At 39.1% G+C, this 12,460-nt stretch overlaps 1 pseudogene; it reads left to right on the forward strand.

Annotated features, from left to right (window-relative positions):
* Nucleotides 1–2,727, forward strand: part of LOC130205661 (leucine-rich repeat transmembrane neuronal protein 4-like) — a 34,354-nt pseudogene extending 31,627 nt beyond the window's left edge.
* Nucleotides 2,728–12,460: the final 9,733 nt, after the last annotated feature.

Below are 12,460 nucleotides of genomic sequence, written 5' to 3' on the forward strand. Positions count from 1 at the left end.
TCCCCCCCCCCCTATTTTTGCCGCTGGAAAGCTCTACGTCTTAAGAGATGAAAAAAAAAAGAAGATTTCTTGTCTCTTCAACGAGGTCAGCACCTCGACGGCCCGGCAACAGATGTGCTGAGGATCGGTGGACATCAATATGCATCGCCCAGTGCGTCCTCTCATGCAAAGTGATGTAAAAAAAAAACAACTCTTCTTTTTTTTGTAAAGCGCTTTCTTCCACTTATGGCTGAAAGCCATCGAAAAGCTTTTGGGCTGTTTTTAAAGTGAGGCTTGTTTAAAAAGAAGCTCGGGCCGTAGAGGGAATCCCGGTGCTCCTCATTAACTCAAATTGAAGAAGATCTCGTTGCATAATGAGTTGGTTTTTTTTAGCAAATAACAGCTCAGCTGTGTCCATGAAGCACTCGTTTGAGCCTGATGTACCTGAACGATGCGTTATGACGGCAACACGTCTACAGGAAAGACAATAAAAAGAAATGAAAACTGGAACGCACAAGAGTAATCGCCATCTTTACAAGCAACGCATTCCTGCAGTCGCTCCACGGGGGGGCTTCGAAATTCAGATGCGAGAGAATTACAGCGAATTACGGTCAATTTGCCGCCATGATGTCACTGCATATGACCGATCAGCGGTGTGATTTTGATTCTACAGAAGCAGCATGGCAAAATAAACTAAATTGAGCCAATGAGGGGAAGAAAAAAAAAAGAAGAAATAAAGCAAACCAATCATACCAGGCAGAATGTTGGATAACTTGTTATTGAGACCACATGCTGAATATAACTATATATAATAATATAAAGTGTACATATTGTCACTTGTGGTACTTACATAATAAAGGATTTCCTTTATTCTCTCAGTTATATCAGAGAAACAAGGCCTTCAAGGCCAGCTCATGCAAAGAAAGTGTGTGTGTGTGTTTGTCTTTGTGTGTGTGTGTGTGTGTGTGTGCGCGCGTGTTCACTGTTTTTGTGCTCTGGCAGCCGTCTTCGCTTCACTCATCACATCCACCTGAGGACGGAGATAACGAGTTGAGCGACGGCTTATCGGCCCGCTTGATGACGGTTGAATATAAAAGTCGTGCTCAGGGCATTCACGTGTGAAGCTTTTTGAAAAGGTATAGAAACGGCTTAGTCTCGCAATTCAGGAGATGTGGATTTTTTTTACCTGTAGCCACGCACCTCTTTCAAAAAGGTGAAGATGGACATCTTCAAGATCAATCCAAAAGCTCAAAGCTCTTAAATGAAAGTCAAATGTCACAGAGAATTTTGAAAGCTGGAGTTGTTTATCGCTCTCGTTAATGTCCCAAATTATTTACGTGATTTCTTTCTTTCACATCATTTTATTTAAGGTTTCTACAAGTTACACATTACCGCAAATTACAACAAAACAAAACAACTAATTTGTACAAATTACATAAAAACATAAGAACCAACTATACGAACAAAAAGACAAGGACAGAAAAACATAAATACTGTAACGGATCCCCGTATATGAATCGGCGTGAGTGCTGGTGAACTTCTTTATTTTCTTTCTTTCTGCGAATAAAATTGAACCAAAAATCTTGACTATATATCTCCTTGTCACCACCGTAAGAGCATTAGCCTCATACAGGACCATTAAAACTATTAAAACTTTATATGAAATGTGCATCCTTCGGTAACATCTTTAGCCGTCCCATCAAGTTTGTATTTTTACTTAAAATAAAGGTGCGCTTCCTTTTAACATTTCAAAATAAAAGTCAGATTTAGCTCTAAGAGGAAGTAGATTAAAACGTATACAAAATCATTAAAACAATACAATATAAAAAGGCATACATCAAAACCAATAAAGCAGATACAAAAGAAGGCAATCAACACAAAACAATACACCTTTCAAGGGGTTATTTACAAATACATTAATCCAACATATTGAACCAAATCATAAATTCTAATTGACTGTTTCTGGTGGAGCCAGTTCATTTTTGGAACATTTATTTTGTACTGAAATATCACCGAGTATACTGCATAGAACATATACACTTTTTTTGTGCATAATTAAATATTATTGAAACGTAACACAATGTGTTCTTCTGTATCATTAAAGTTGTTGAACAGACAATTAAAAATGTCATTTTAAACACATGTAGAAACCGTATCGCTAAAGAAAAAAATCCATCCATCTAAGAACAAAATCTTAATAACAAAACAAAAAGTAACACTGACAATCACAGCTGCTGACCGTTACTCGGCGAGAGGTTAAGGATAATTATAAAATCTATTGTTGCTAACGAGCCGACGTGAGGTGACAACAGCAGGTTCAGATGAATTACATTTCTCTTTTATTGAATGAGTTCATCCCAAAGAAAAAAAAATTCTCAACGCAAATACTCGTTACGACTTCTCCGCATTATTAAGCGTTCATTTTAATCTGAGTCCGGGACATCGGGGATATCTCTCTCCGCCTCAGCCTTCTCTGCTATTTAAGTACCTGGGATTTCATCATCCGCTTAATTGCCTCCCCTAATTTGCTTTGCCGGCTCTGTCACAACCCCATTGTGCCGTTATCAAATCACCGGACACCGCAATTAACTTTTACATTGTTACCGCCATCCTAGATCTGGCACAGGACCGGCTGTTAAATGGATTTGACTCCATTGTTCTCTTTTGTTCTTTCTTTTGCAGAATGAGTACACGTGCCCACGCCCTCTACCCAGTGCCTGGCTGGGAGACATGCCGACCATCCATTAACACCCCCCCCCCCCACCCCCCCACCCGCCCACCCCGGAAGAAAAGGATGGTTGCCGGCCAAACCACACGCAGGAGAGAAGAGAGACGTATGCAGAGAAGACCATCGTTCACACTCAAGGAGACATTTGGAAACGATCCTCCACGCCAATGGGGCATTCACTGACCAAGACAAAAAAAAAGGGAGATACCGCCGTCTTTTTTCCTTTTTCTTAAGATTTTTATAACGTCTTGTTTCCTTTTTTTTTTGTCGACCCCCCCCCCCCCCCGTGAACGCCGGTCATTCGCTTCGCTGCATTCCGTCGTGCTTCATCGCCACACACACACACACACACACACACGGACACACATGACTGCGGGTCCTATGGCGGAAGGCGGAGCCTCGGGAAGAACACTCACGGGGCCACTAATGGATGGTTATAACCAACATGGGGAGCTTGTTGTATAGACTTGTAATAGCGGATCGTCTCCACCAGGACAATGTGGCATTTTGTTAAAAAAAGAGACTGTACAAATTCAAGAGGCTTTAAAAATAAAGAAGGTGTGTAAACTGTGCAATGATCCACTAACGACAATGCACTGAAGAGGTGGCTCCGCCCCCTCCGCTAACACAGCTGTGTCTAATTTAAAGTGGATTTCCTTCTTTTTTGATTCCATATTTGAGCGTCACGTTAATCACCTTTTCAATTCTGCTATTTTGTAAGAAAGACTATTGGAAAGGCTGAGGTGGTGTAAAAGGTGGTGTAAATGTGCCTCGCTGGAACAGAAACGCGATAAAATAAGGCGTGTCAGTTTCGACCAATCAGGTGGAAGTCAAGGCAGCGGCTGGGAGATAGTTTGACGCCAGATGGGAAAGCAAACTGTCCCCCAGCACGATAACCTGCGGGGAAGTTTTTTTGTTTGATTGTTTGTTTTGAGGGTTTTCTTTAAAAAATAAAGAAAAAAGAAGAAAAAAAAATACTAAAATTTAAAATGTTCAAAGTTGTTTCTAATTGCAATCAAACGCTCGACTACTTCGTTTGATTTGGAGGACAGTGGGGGCAATTAGAAGCAAAGGGGGGGGGAGGAAAAAAAAAATCTCTTATCAAGGGTAAAAGTGTAGTTTTCTGGAATTATAATGTTGTTAATGTTGTACTTTATGAATATGTGTTTCTGCCATTTTCAACACCAAATACCAAAGAGCCAAATGGAGCATTTGTTTTGTTTGGCTCTCCCCACCGATGGGGTGGAACACGTCTCGGAGTTGCTCCACGACAAATCAAAAACAAGCCTCAACTTTCCCCTCACGCCCAGCTCTGTCACCCCATTGGCTGTCCTTGTTTTCCTTTTTCTTTCTCCTCCGTGTGTACCGTGTTAGTCTTCGTCAGCAAAGGGTCTTCGTCGGGAGGATCCCGTCTGAAAGATGACCTTCGGGCAACGTTTACATTTGATGACTTATGTTCAACGTGCGCTTCTCTTCTAAGGACCTGCCCGTCTCTCCCGGATGTTGCTCGTGTTTTATCCGTTTCTAAAAATCTAAATTAGTTTTTCTTGTACATGTATCTTCTGCCCTGCCCCCCCCCCCCCCCTTGAATTTGTTGATATCTGGTATGCAACTGTATTCTTTGTTCACTTTCAACAATATGTTTTATAATGAAAATAATGACTTTATCGGTGAGCCAATGAAATGAATTGGTCAGATTAAAATATTCATTAATCATTTGTGTGTGTGTGTGTGTGTGTTCAAGTGTGTTTAAAGCATTTTCTTAGTGTGTGTGTGTGTTCTTGCTGCCCGCTGTAATTCAATAAACCGCGCCCCTGTTCACGCCTGTGATGAAATGTGTCCGACCCCCCCCCCCCTCCTCCCAGACCCGAGGCATCAACATGAGCCTCATTAATTTAGAAAGCAGAACATTGATCTTCGTGTTCGACCGTTCTGTTCGCGGCGCCGCTCGCTACTGGTACCGCTCGCCCCCCCCCCTCATCACGCTTCCTGTGTAATGTGTTGCATATCTCAAGAGGGGAGGGGGGGGGGGGGTCGGTGAACTTGGAGCATGTCAAGCTGTCAGCTCAGGTCCAGATGGACAATCTGCCCGACTCGTCCTGTGGTGTGTTCACATACTCCTCTCTACCTATCATCCCCCCCCCCCCCCCCACACACACACACTGCTGTACTTCTCCCTCGCTCGTCTTGTCCTCCGACATTAATTCTGACATTTTCAGTCTGTTTTGGGCTCATTTTCCTCCCCGTTTCCTTCATCTGTTTTTCTAGAATAAACCATGAACTGAGTCACGTCCCAACGTTTCAAACTTTCTGGCGTCTCTATACGATGAATGAAGAATCCCAAGAAATGGAGAAAGGTCTTGATGAATTGATGTAATTTGTGAGGCAGTGTGTGTGTCCAATAGCACAATAATAATCAACCATAGGTATTATTAATAATAAGAAAAAAATCAAATTAGTCGCGTAAAGCTTACCATCTCAAACACATAAACAGGACTTGTATGGACCAGACGTGTGACCTGAACATGCATGAGACTGTTTGAAGATTTAAAAAATAAATAAAATCATGCACTAACATATTTTCTTGAAAATTGCTTCAACCACTTTTTAAGTATCCACGGTCACATTTACAAATCCATGGTGTGTCTGGCCCAAATAATAAAACTCAAAGATATATTTATGTTTATTTATATATATATTTATACTTATTTATTTCTATATCTTTAGATATATATATTTATATATATAATTATATATATATATATCACAAAGCTATTTAAAAACAGGACATCCACATTGTTTATCAAGCAAACGTTCCAAATATTTGCTTGTAAAACTGAAAATCTTTGGGTTTTTGGACTGTTGGTTGGAAAATCTTTGGCTCTGGTTTAAGGGTTAGGGCCATTTAAGGGCCACTTAAAATAAAAACAAACAAATTAAACCCAAATCAAAAAAGATCAGTATCGTTGTAATGTTTTTTTCCGTTTTGTAATTTGAGTGCGCTGACGTGTTGATATCTCGTCGAGTTTCTTTCCCCCCCTTCCATGAGTATCGTACATCTCTGTGCTCGGTACTACGATGAGATGTTCCGTGTTCCTCCGTCACCCCCTTCCTCTCCTCTCCGTCTCTCTCCGTGTTCTCTGTGTTCTCCATGATCTCCGTAACTCGGTCCCCGTGCAGCGGCAGCACAGACCGGGGCTGTATGCCGGAGAGCGGACAAGCATCCATTATTCATGTCGCCCGGGCTCCCCGTCGACCCGACAGTCCAAACAGTTGGCGGTCTACAAGCTCTTCCACAGAAAAGGCCCCTGGGGGGAGAAGATTAAACTAAAAGCAAAATACACTGGACGTATCGAGCCTGCTGCCGTGGCCATGACGGGAGGCGTCAGACCCAACGAGGTCCAATGGACCCGATGAAACGTGGAGTCACGAAGACTCCGGGGAGGAAGCAGAGTTATGTGCGATGGAGAGATGAAAAATGTATCCATGAGGAGAGAGAGAAGAGGAAAGAGGTGCTCAGTGTGTCCTAAAACGTCCCCCAGCAGACTAATAGATGATTGTTTAAAGAGTGTAAAAAGGCAAAAGACATGCAGGCCAATTAAGGACCATGGTCACATGACTCAATTTCAGACAGAAAAAGTCAAATTTTTATAATGAAAGATGAGATTACTTTAAGATGATTTTCAGCTTTTATGTCACACCACGATTCTTTAAAAAAATGTTTTATTTAAATCTTTATTTATTTATTTTCATTCTTTTATTTTGTATTGAAAGTAGGCATCAATTAGACATTTACAGACGTCTTTCAGACATTATATGTGCAGATTTTTAGATGATGCTCATTTTAGTTATACACATTTAAAGCAAGAAGTGTAAAACATAGGATAAACAACAAAAAAGAGACTAAACTAGACTAAAAGAAAACAATGCATAACTGTCAATATGTCAAAAACTTCCAATTTGTAACATTTTGAGATTAAAAATCTATTTTTTCCAAATGTGAGCTGGCCAAGACAGGCAGCAATATAAGAAATACATAGTTACAAAAAAACACAGAACAAGACGAGTTAAAAAAACTAAAAGTTAAGAGACAAGTGACATAACAATGAAGTTGATAATACATGCCCCATAGGACAATGTTAAACATGAATGACGCTGACATCACATCCAAAAGGGGACCAGCTTCTGAAAGAATACGTGCCACTAATAACTTTGCCTCGTGACGGCTGACTCACCGACACATCAATCTTTTCATGTCGGGCATGTTCATTATTTTTGACGCTCAAATGTGAAGTTTTCATTCAATTCAATTCAGTTTATTTTGTATAGCCCAATATGAGGAATTAAGAATTTGTCTCAAAGGGCTTTACAGTCTGTACACATACGACATCCCTGACCTTTGACCTCACATCGGATCAGGAAAAACTCCCCAAAAAATAGGAAAAAAAACTTTCACAGAGAAAAAGGTAAAGAAACCTTCTTACGCTTGTTTATTAGGACAATTGTGAAGAAACCTTCAGGAGAGCAACAGAGGAGGATCCCTCTCCAGGATGGACAGAAGAAGAGACGTCATGTGACCAGAGGGAATCATTACAGAGTTACATCAACATTCAATGAGTATGACAGAGTGTATGAATAGTTGGTAGTAGACATGGACCACGATCCAGACCTCCGTGATCCATCAGGCAGATGGAGGTAGAGAGGAGGAGTGGGCGGGGCATCAGCAGGGCCATGGCATCAGACCCAGCCAGGTCCAATGGACCCAATGGACTCCGGAGAGGAAGCAGAGTTAATAATGTGCAATGGATATTTTCAGGAGCTTTATATTTCGTACGCCTCTCTAGGAAGGACTCTGAGGCCACGTTTACACATAGCCGGGTATTTACAGAAACGAAGATTTCTGCCCCTCTGTTTTCAAAAATAACGTCGTACACACAAGGTCGTTTTCAAAAAAGTTTCTGTTTATATGAACCCGCATAAATACGCCCCCGGGCGCCGTCATAACTATGCCAAACCTGTAGTCGGCAGTGTAACGAGAAGGATAAAGACATGCAAACCAATCAGAATTCTCAAGACTCGAGACATCCGAGGAGTATCCTCATGTCAAGGAGGAAATAACTCGGGCGCACCTGACAACGAAAATGAAGGCAGTCGACACTGGACGTAGGAGCCAGTGTTGCCAGGTCCGCGGTTTTTCCGCGGAATTGGGCTACTTTTGAAGTGTTGCCGGGTTGAATTTGTTGTCCGCTGGTTCGAGTAGACCTATTTTGCATGCAAATTACATGAATATCTTTAAATAAAAATCCATATTTTAAATGAAATAATTTATTTATACACAAATCCTACCAAACTGACTCCAGATCAGCACGTACACACATGGACATTGGACACGTCCACATACACACACTTTAAAAGCAGTGTATATGGTTTGGCACGGGCATATTTTGAGTTCTGATATTGGGCTGGTACACACAGACCTGGCAACCCTGGTAGGAGCGGCCAAACTAACTGTAAACATAGGACGCTCACATGACGTGAAGTATTTTTAGTCGCATACTGTGACGTTTGACAACCTAAAACTCCGTTTGACCTAGTTCACACGCAAACACAAAAACAGAGTTTTCAGAAATCTCCACTTTGGCCGGAGTTTTTAGAAATGATCGTTTTCCGTGATAAAACCTCCATTTTTGTATAAATGAAAGGCCAAAACGCATGAAAATAAATACGTTTTCCCATCGTGTAAACGGGGCCTCAGTCACTCCTAAAACCTCATGTGATCTCCAATTTAGGCTGCAGCTCACCGGGTTGCTTTCATTTTTAATTACGACTGTTGCAGCAATTAGTCATCAACCGCTCAAGAGAAAATTACTAAGAAACCAAAATACCAAACTCAGTCATCTGAAGAATGCCAAGCCTTTTATGTAAGCACCAGTTATCATTTTTCAATAACAGTCGCTGCATCACCACTTTTCGCAAAACCCGACACTCGAAGTGTCCCTCAAACACATCATGTGCTTCAGCCATCTGCTCCGGACTGGGGGGGGGGACCGCAGAGTTCTTGTTGAGATCATCTCTGATGACGTCATCGGCCAACTGCTGTTCTGGTGCTTTCTCCTGGACCTCCTTCTAAGATTCTTCAATCTGCCGCTGCCATGGAAACCAAGTAAATGTTACAATTTGTTTCATTGATTCCATATTGATGCCGCGAGTCCTCAGCATATTTCCTTTTTTTTAATGTATAATACATCATTATTTAAAAATAGAAAATATTTGAATGGTCATTTTTCATCTGCAAACACCTCATGAAGCTTCATCTGCAGTGTGAAGTCATTTCTGTCCCATTTTTGTCATTTTGGTGAACATTGTGACAGACCACATCATTTCTACTTCAACAAAAGTTGGTTTTAGGCATTTCTTTACATGTATCTACCATTTGTATTCACATATTTCACTGCTTTGGTGAACCAAAGACTTTTTAGTAAACCAATTTTCAAACACCAAAACAGTTCGTCCACATGAGTAAAGGAATGTTTTCACAAGTGATGTAAAGAATTTGGAGAAAATCCAATTCTCAGCTTTAGGGCCATATTATCTCCTTACGCCTGTTTATTAGGACAATTGTGCTTCATTAAATAGAGAGATGAGATGCTTCTGAATTTTTTTAGGTGAAACACATGGGTATGTGTCATATACAAGTGTCTTTAAAAAGGTGAATACATTTTTTTTGTTAAATCGAGAAAATAGTGGGTAAAAAACAACAACTGTTGACCTCCTCAACCCGATTTTTAGATTGGTATTCCAAAATGAACATGCAATGGATATGTGACAAAATTGGAAAAAGGCTAATTGTCACAAGCCTTATTTCAATGTGGTTAAATACCTGTTATTGAGTCCCTTAAGCAATGGCCAATGATGATACATGAATCATCCTTTGGGAAAAATATCTGGTTTATAGAAACAGACTTTTTATCAATGGCTCCCATATCTTGCTTGACCAAATGTCCATCTTTTATAAACCGGTTGGTGAGGCTCTTTCTGACCTTGGTGTACATTTTCTGTGTGTGCTTCTCCAGCTAAAGGATTGATAGATAAGATATACTTTATTGTCCCGCAGGAACATTTCTTTTGGTCTCTGAGCCGCTGCATCGCACAATACATTTGCCAGGCGCGATCAACATGGATGATAAATACTTGTTGCTATTTATTAATTTAATGGAGGATGGAACTAATACATTTTTGTACCGATGTAGCCTGTAGATTGGTATTCTGAACCAAAAGCAACCTGAAGGAACACCTGGAATTCTGGGTTCGGAAATGGTTAACACACACATATATATATGTATATATATATATATATATATATATATATATATACACATACATATACACATACATACATATACATATATATATATATGTGTGTTAACCATTTCCTGGTTAACACACATATATAAAAACACATACATATATACATATATATATAAATATACACATTTATATTTATATATAAATATATACATATATAAATATATACATTTATATATATTTATATATATACATATATGTATATACAGGACTGTCTCAGAAAATTAGAATATTGTGATGAAGTTCTTTATTTTCTGTAATGCAATTCAAAAAACAAAAATGTCATGCATTCTGGATTCATTACAAATCAACTGAAATATTGCAAGCCTTTTATTCTTTTAATATTGCTGATTATGGCTTACAGCTTAAGAAAACTCAAATATCCTATCTCTAAATATTAGAATATCATGAAAAAGTATACTAGTAGGGTATTAAACAAATCACTTGAATTGTCTAATTAACTCGAAACACCTGCAAGGGTTTCCTGAGCCTTGACAAACACTCAGCTGTTATAAATCTTTTTTTTTACTTGGTCTGAGGAAATATTAAAATGTTATGAGATAGGATTTTAGAGTTTTCTTAAGCTGTAAGCCATAATCAGCAATATTAAAAGAATAAAAGGCTTGCAATATTTCAGTTGATTTGTAATGAATCCAGAATGCATGACATTTTTGTTTTTTTAATTGCATTACAGAAAATAAAGAACTTTATCACAATATTCTAATTTTCTGAGACAGTCCTGTATATATCGTGGCCCTTGGAACTTTTCTTTTCATACATTACACTACGTGGCATTCTCTACACATGACATGGGTGTCCTGCTCATATGATTTATTAAATCCAAATCATCTCAACATAATTGAACCATTGTTTTTATTCTGAACCAGATGTGTCCACAGTCGGTCATGCGTGCACATATTTCTGCTGAAATCTCTCCGGCAGCTGGAGATGCCGCCATAAGTGCCGTCACTACCTGCTCCGGCCACTAGGTGAGCTCCTTACCTTCCATCCATTTGCAATAACGCGTTAGAAGTTACTTCCTATTTTTTTTACCCTTAGACTTTATTTAATTTATTTACTGCAAAGAGGGAACTGTTTACAACTACTGATGTAGTCTACAATACTATCTGTTAATTAAAACTCCATTACAATAATATGCAGTGTTGTCAATCAACAGTGTCGATGTATTTATTTCATATTTCCTGGTAAATTACTTCTTTTATCCTGAGAGAATAAGTCGTTGTTTCCATGTGTGGGAGGATCAGTTACAAACCCGTTTCTTGTGATGGACTTCCTGCCAGCAGTGAAAATGGTCTTGCAATTATATTCCTTTTGTACGACTTAAGTTATATTACCATGTATAAAATGAAACACTTCATGCAGATTACAGTGATATGATGTCAGGAAATTACAGCGGATATGTGCATGATTTGCATCTGTATGGCCACATTGCTCCCAGCAAGTAGTTTTCAATATCAGGCGTATTAAAGAAAGATATTTGATTTTTCTAATTCAATTATTTCCATAAATAGGAATGGTTACTTTCCTTTTGACACAGACACTGGATTAGATAATTTCATGCACTCCTCCACAAACACAAAAACGCACCTTATTAACCGACCTGCCAGCCAAAAAAACAATGCTAACTATGCCCAGGAGTCCCCCGCACACTCTTACGAAACCCCAGTGGTTAGCTAGCTACCTTGATGTAGTGAAAATGGAACTTTGAATAACCAGAATACACGGTGCTAAAGAAAAAACTATCTGATCCTGGTCCACGGCTTTCAGCTACATTCAACAATATATACTGTATAATTGTATCATAATATAATACATTCCCTTAGATACTGTCTGGAGATGTATGAGGGGGGTGGGCATCGCCAACGGTGGGAGGGGGGTAGATTAACAGTATTTATGTCTATGTATGTATACAGGACTGTCTCAGAAAATTAGAATATTGTGATAAAGTTCTTTATTTTCTGTAATGCAATTAAAAAAACAAAAATGTCATGCATTCTGGATTCATTACAAATCAACTGAAATATTGCAAGCCTTTTATTCTTTTAATATTGCTGATTATGGCTTACAGCTTAAGAAAACTCTAAAATCCTATCTCATAAAATTTTAATATTTCCTCAGACCAAGTAAAAAAAAAGATTTATAACAGCTGAGTGTTTGTCAAGGCTCAGGAAACCCTTGCAGGTGTTTCGAGTTAATTAGACAATTCAAGTGATTTGTTTAATACCCTACTAGTATACTTTTTCATGATATTCTAATATTTAGAGATAGGATATTTGAGTTTTCTTAAGCTGTAAGCCATAATCAGCAATATTAAAAGAATAAAAGGCTTGCAATATTTCAGTTGATTTGTAATGAATCCAGAATGCA

This window comes from Pseudoliparis swirei, chromosome 15, assembly GCF_029220125.1.
Source record: "Pseudoliparis swirei isolate HS2019 ecotype Mariana Trench chromosome 15, NWPU_hadal_v1, whole genome shotgun sequence".
Taxonomy (NCBI): domain Eukaryota; kingdom Metazoa; phylum Chordata; class Actinopteri; order Perciformes; family Liparidae; genus Pseudoliparis; species Pseudoliparis swirei.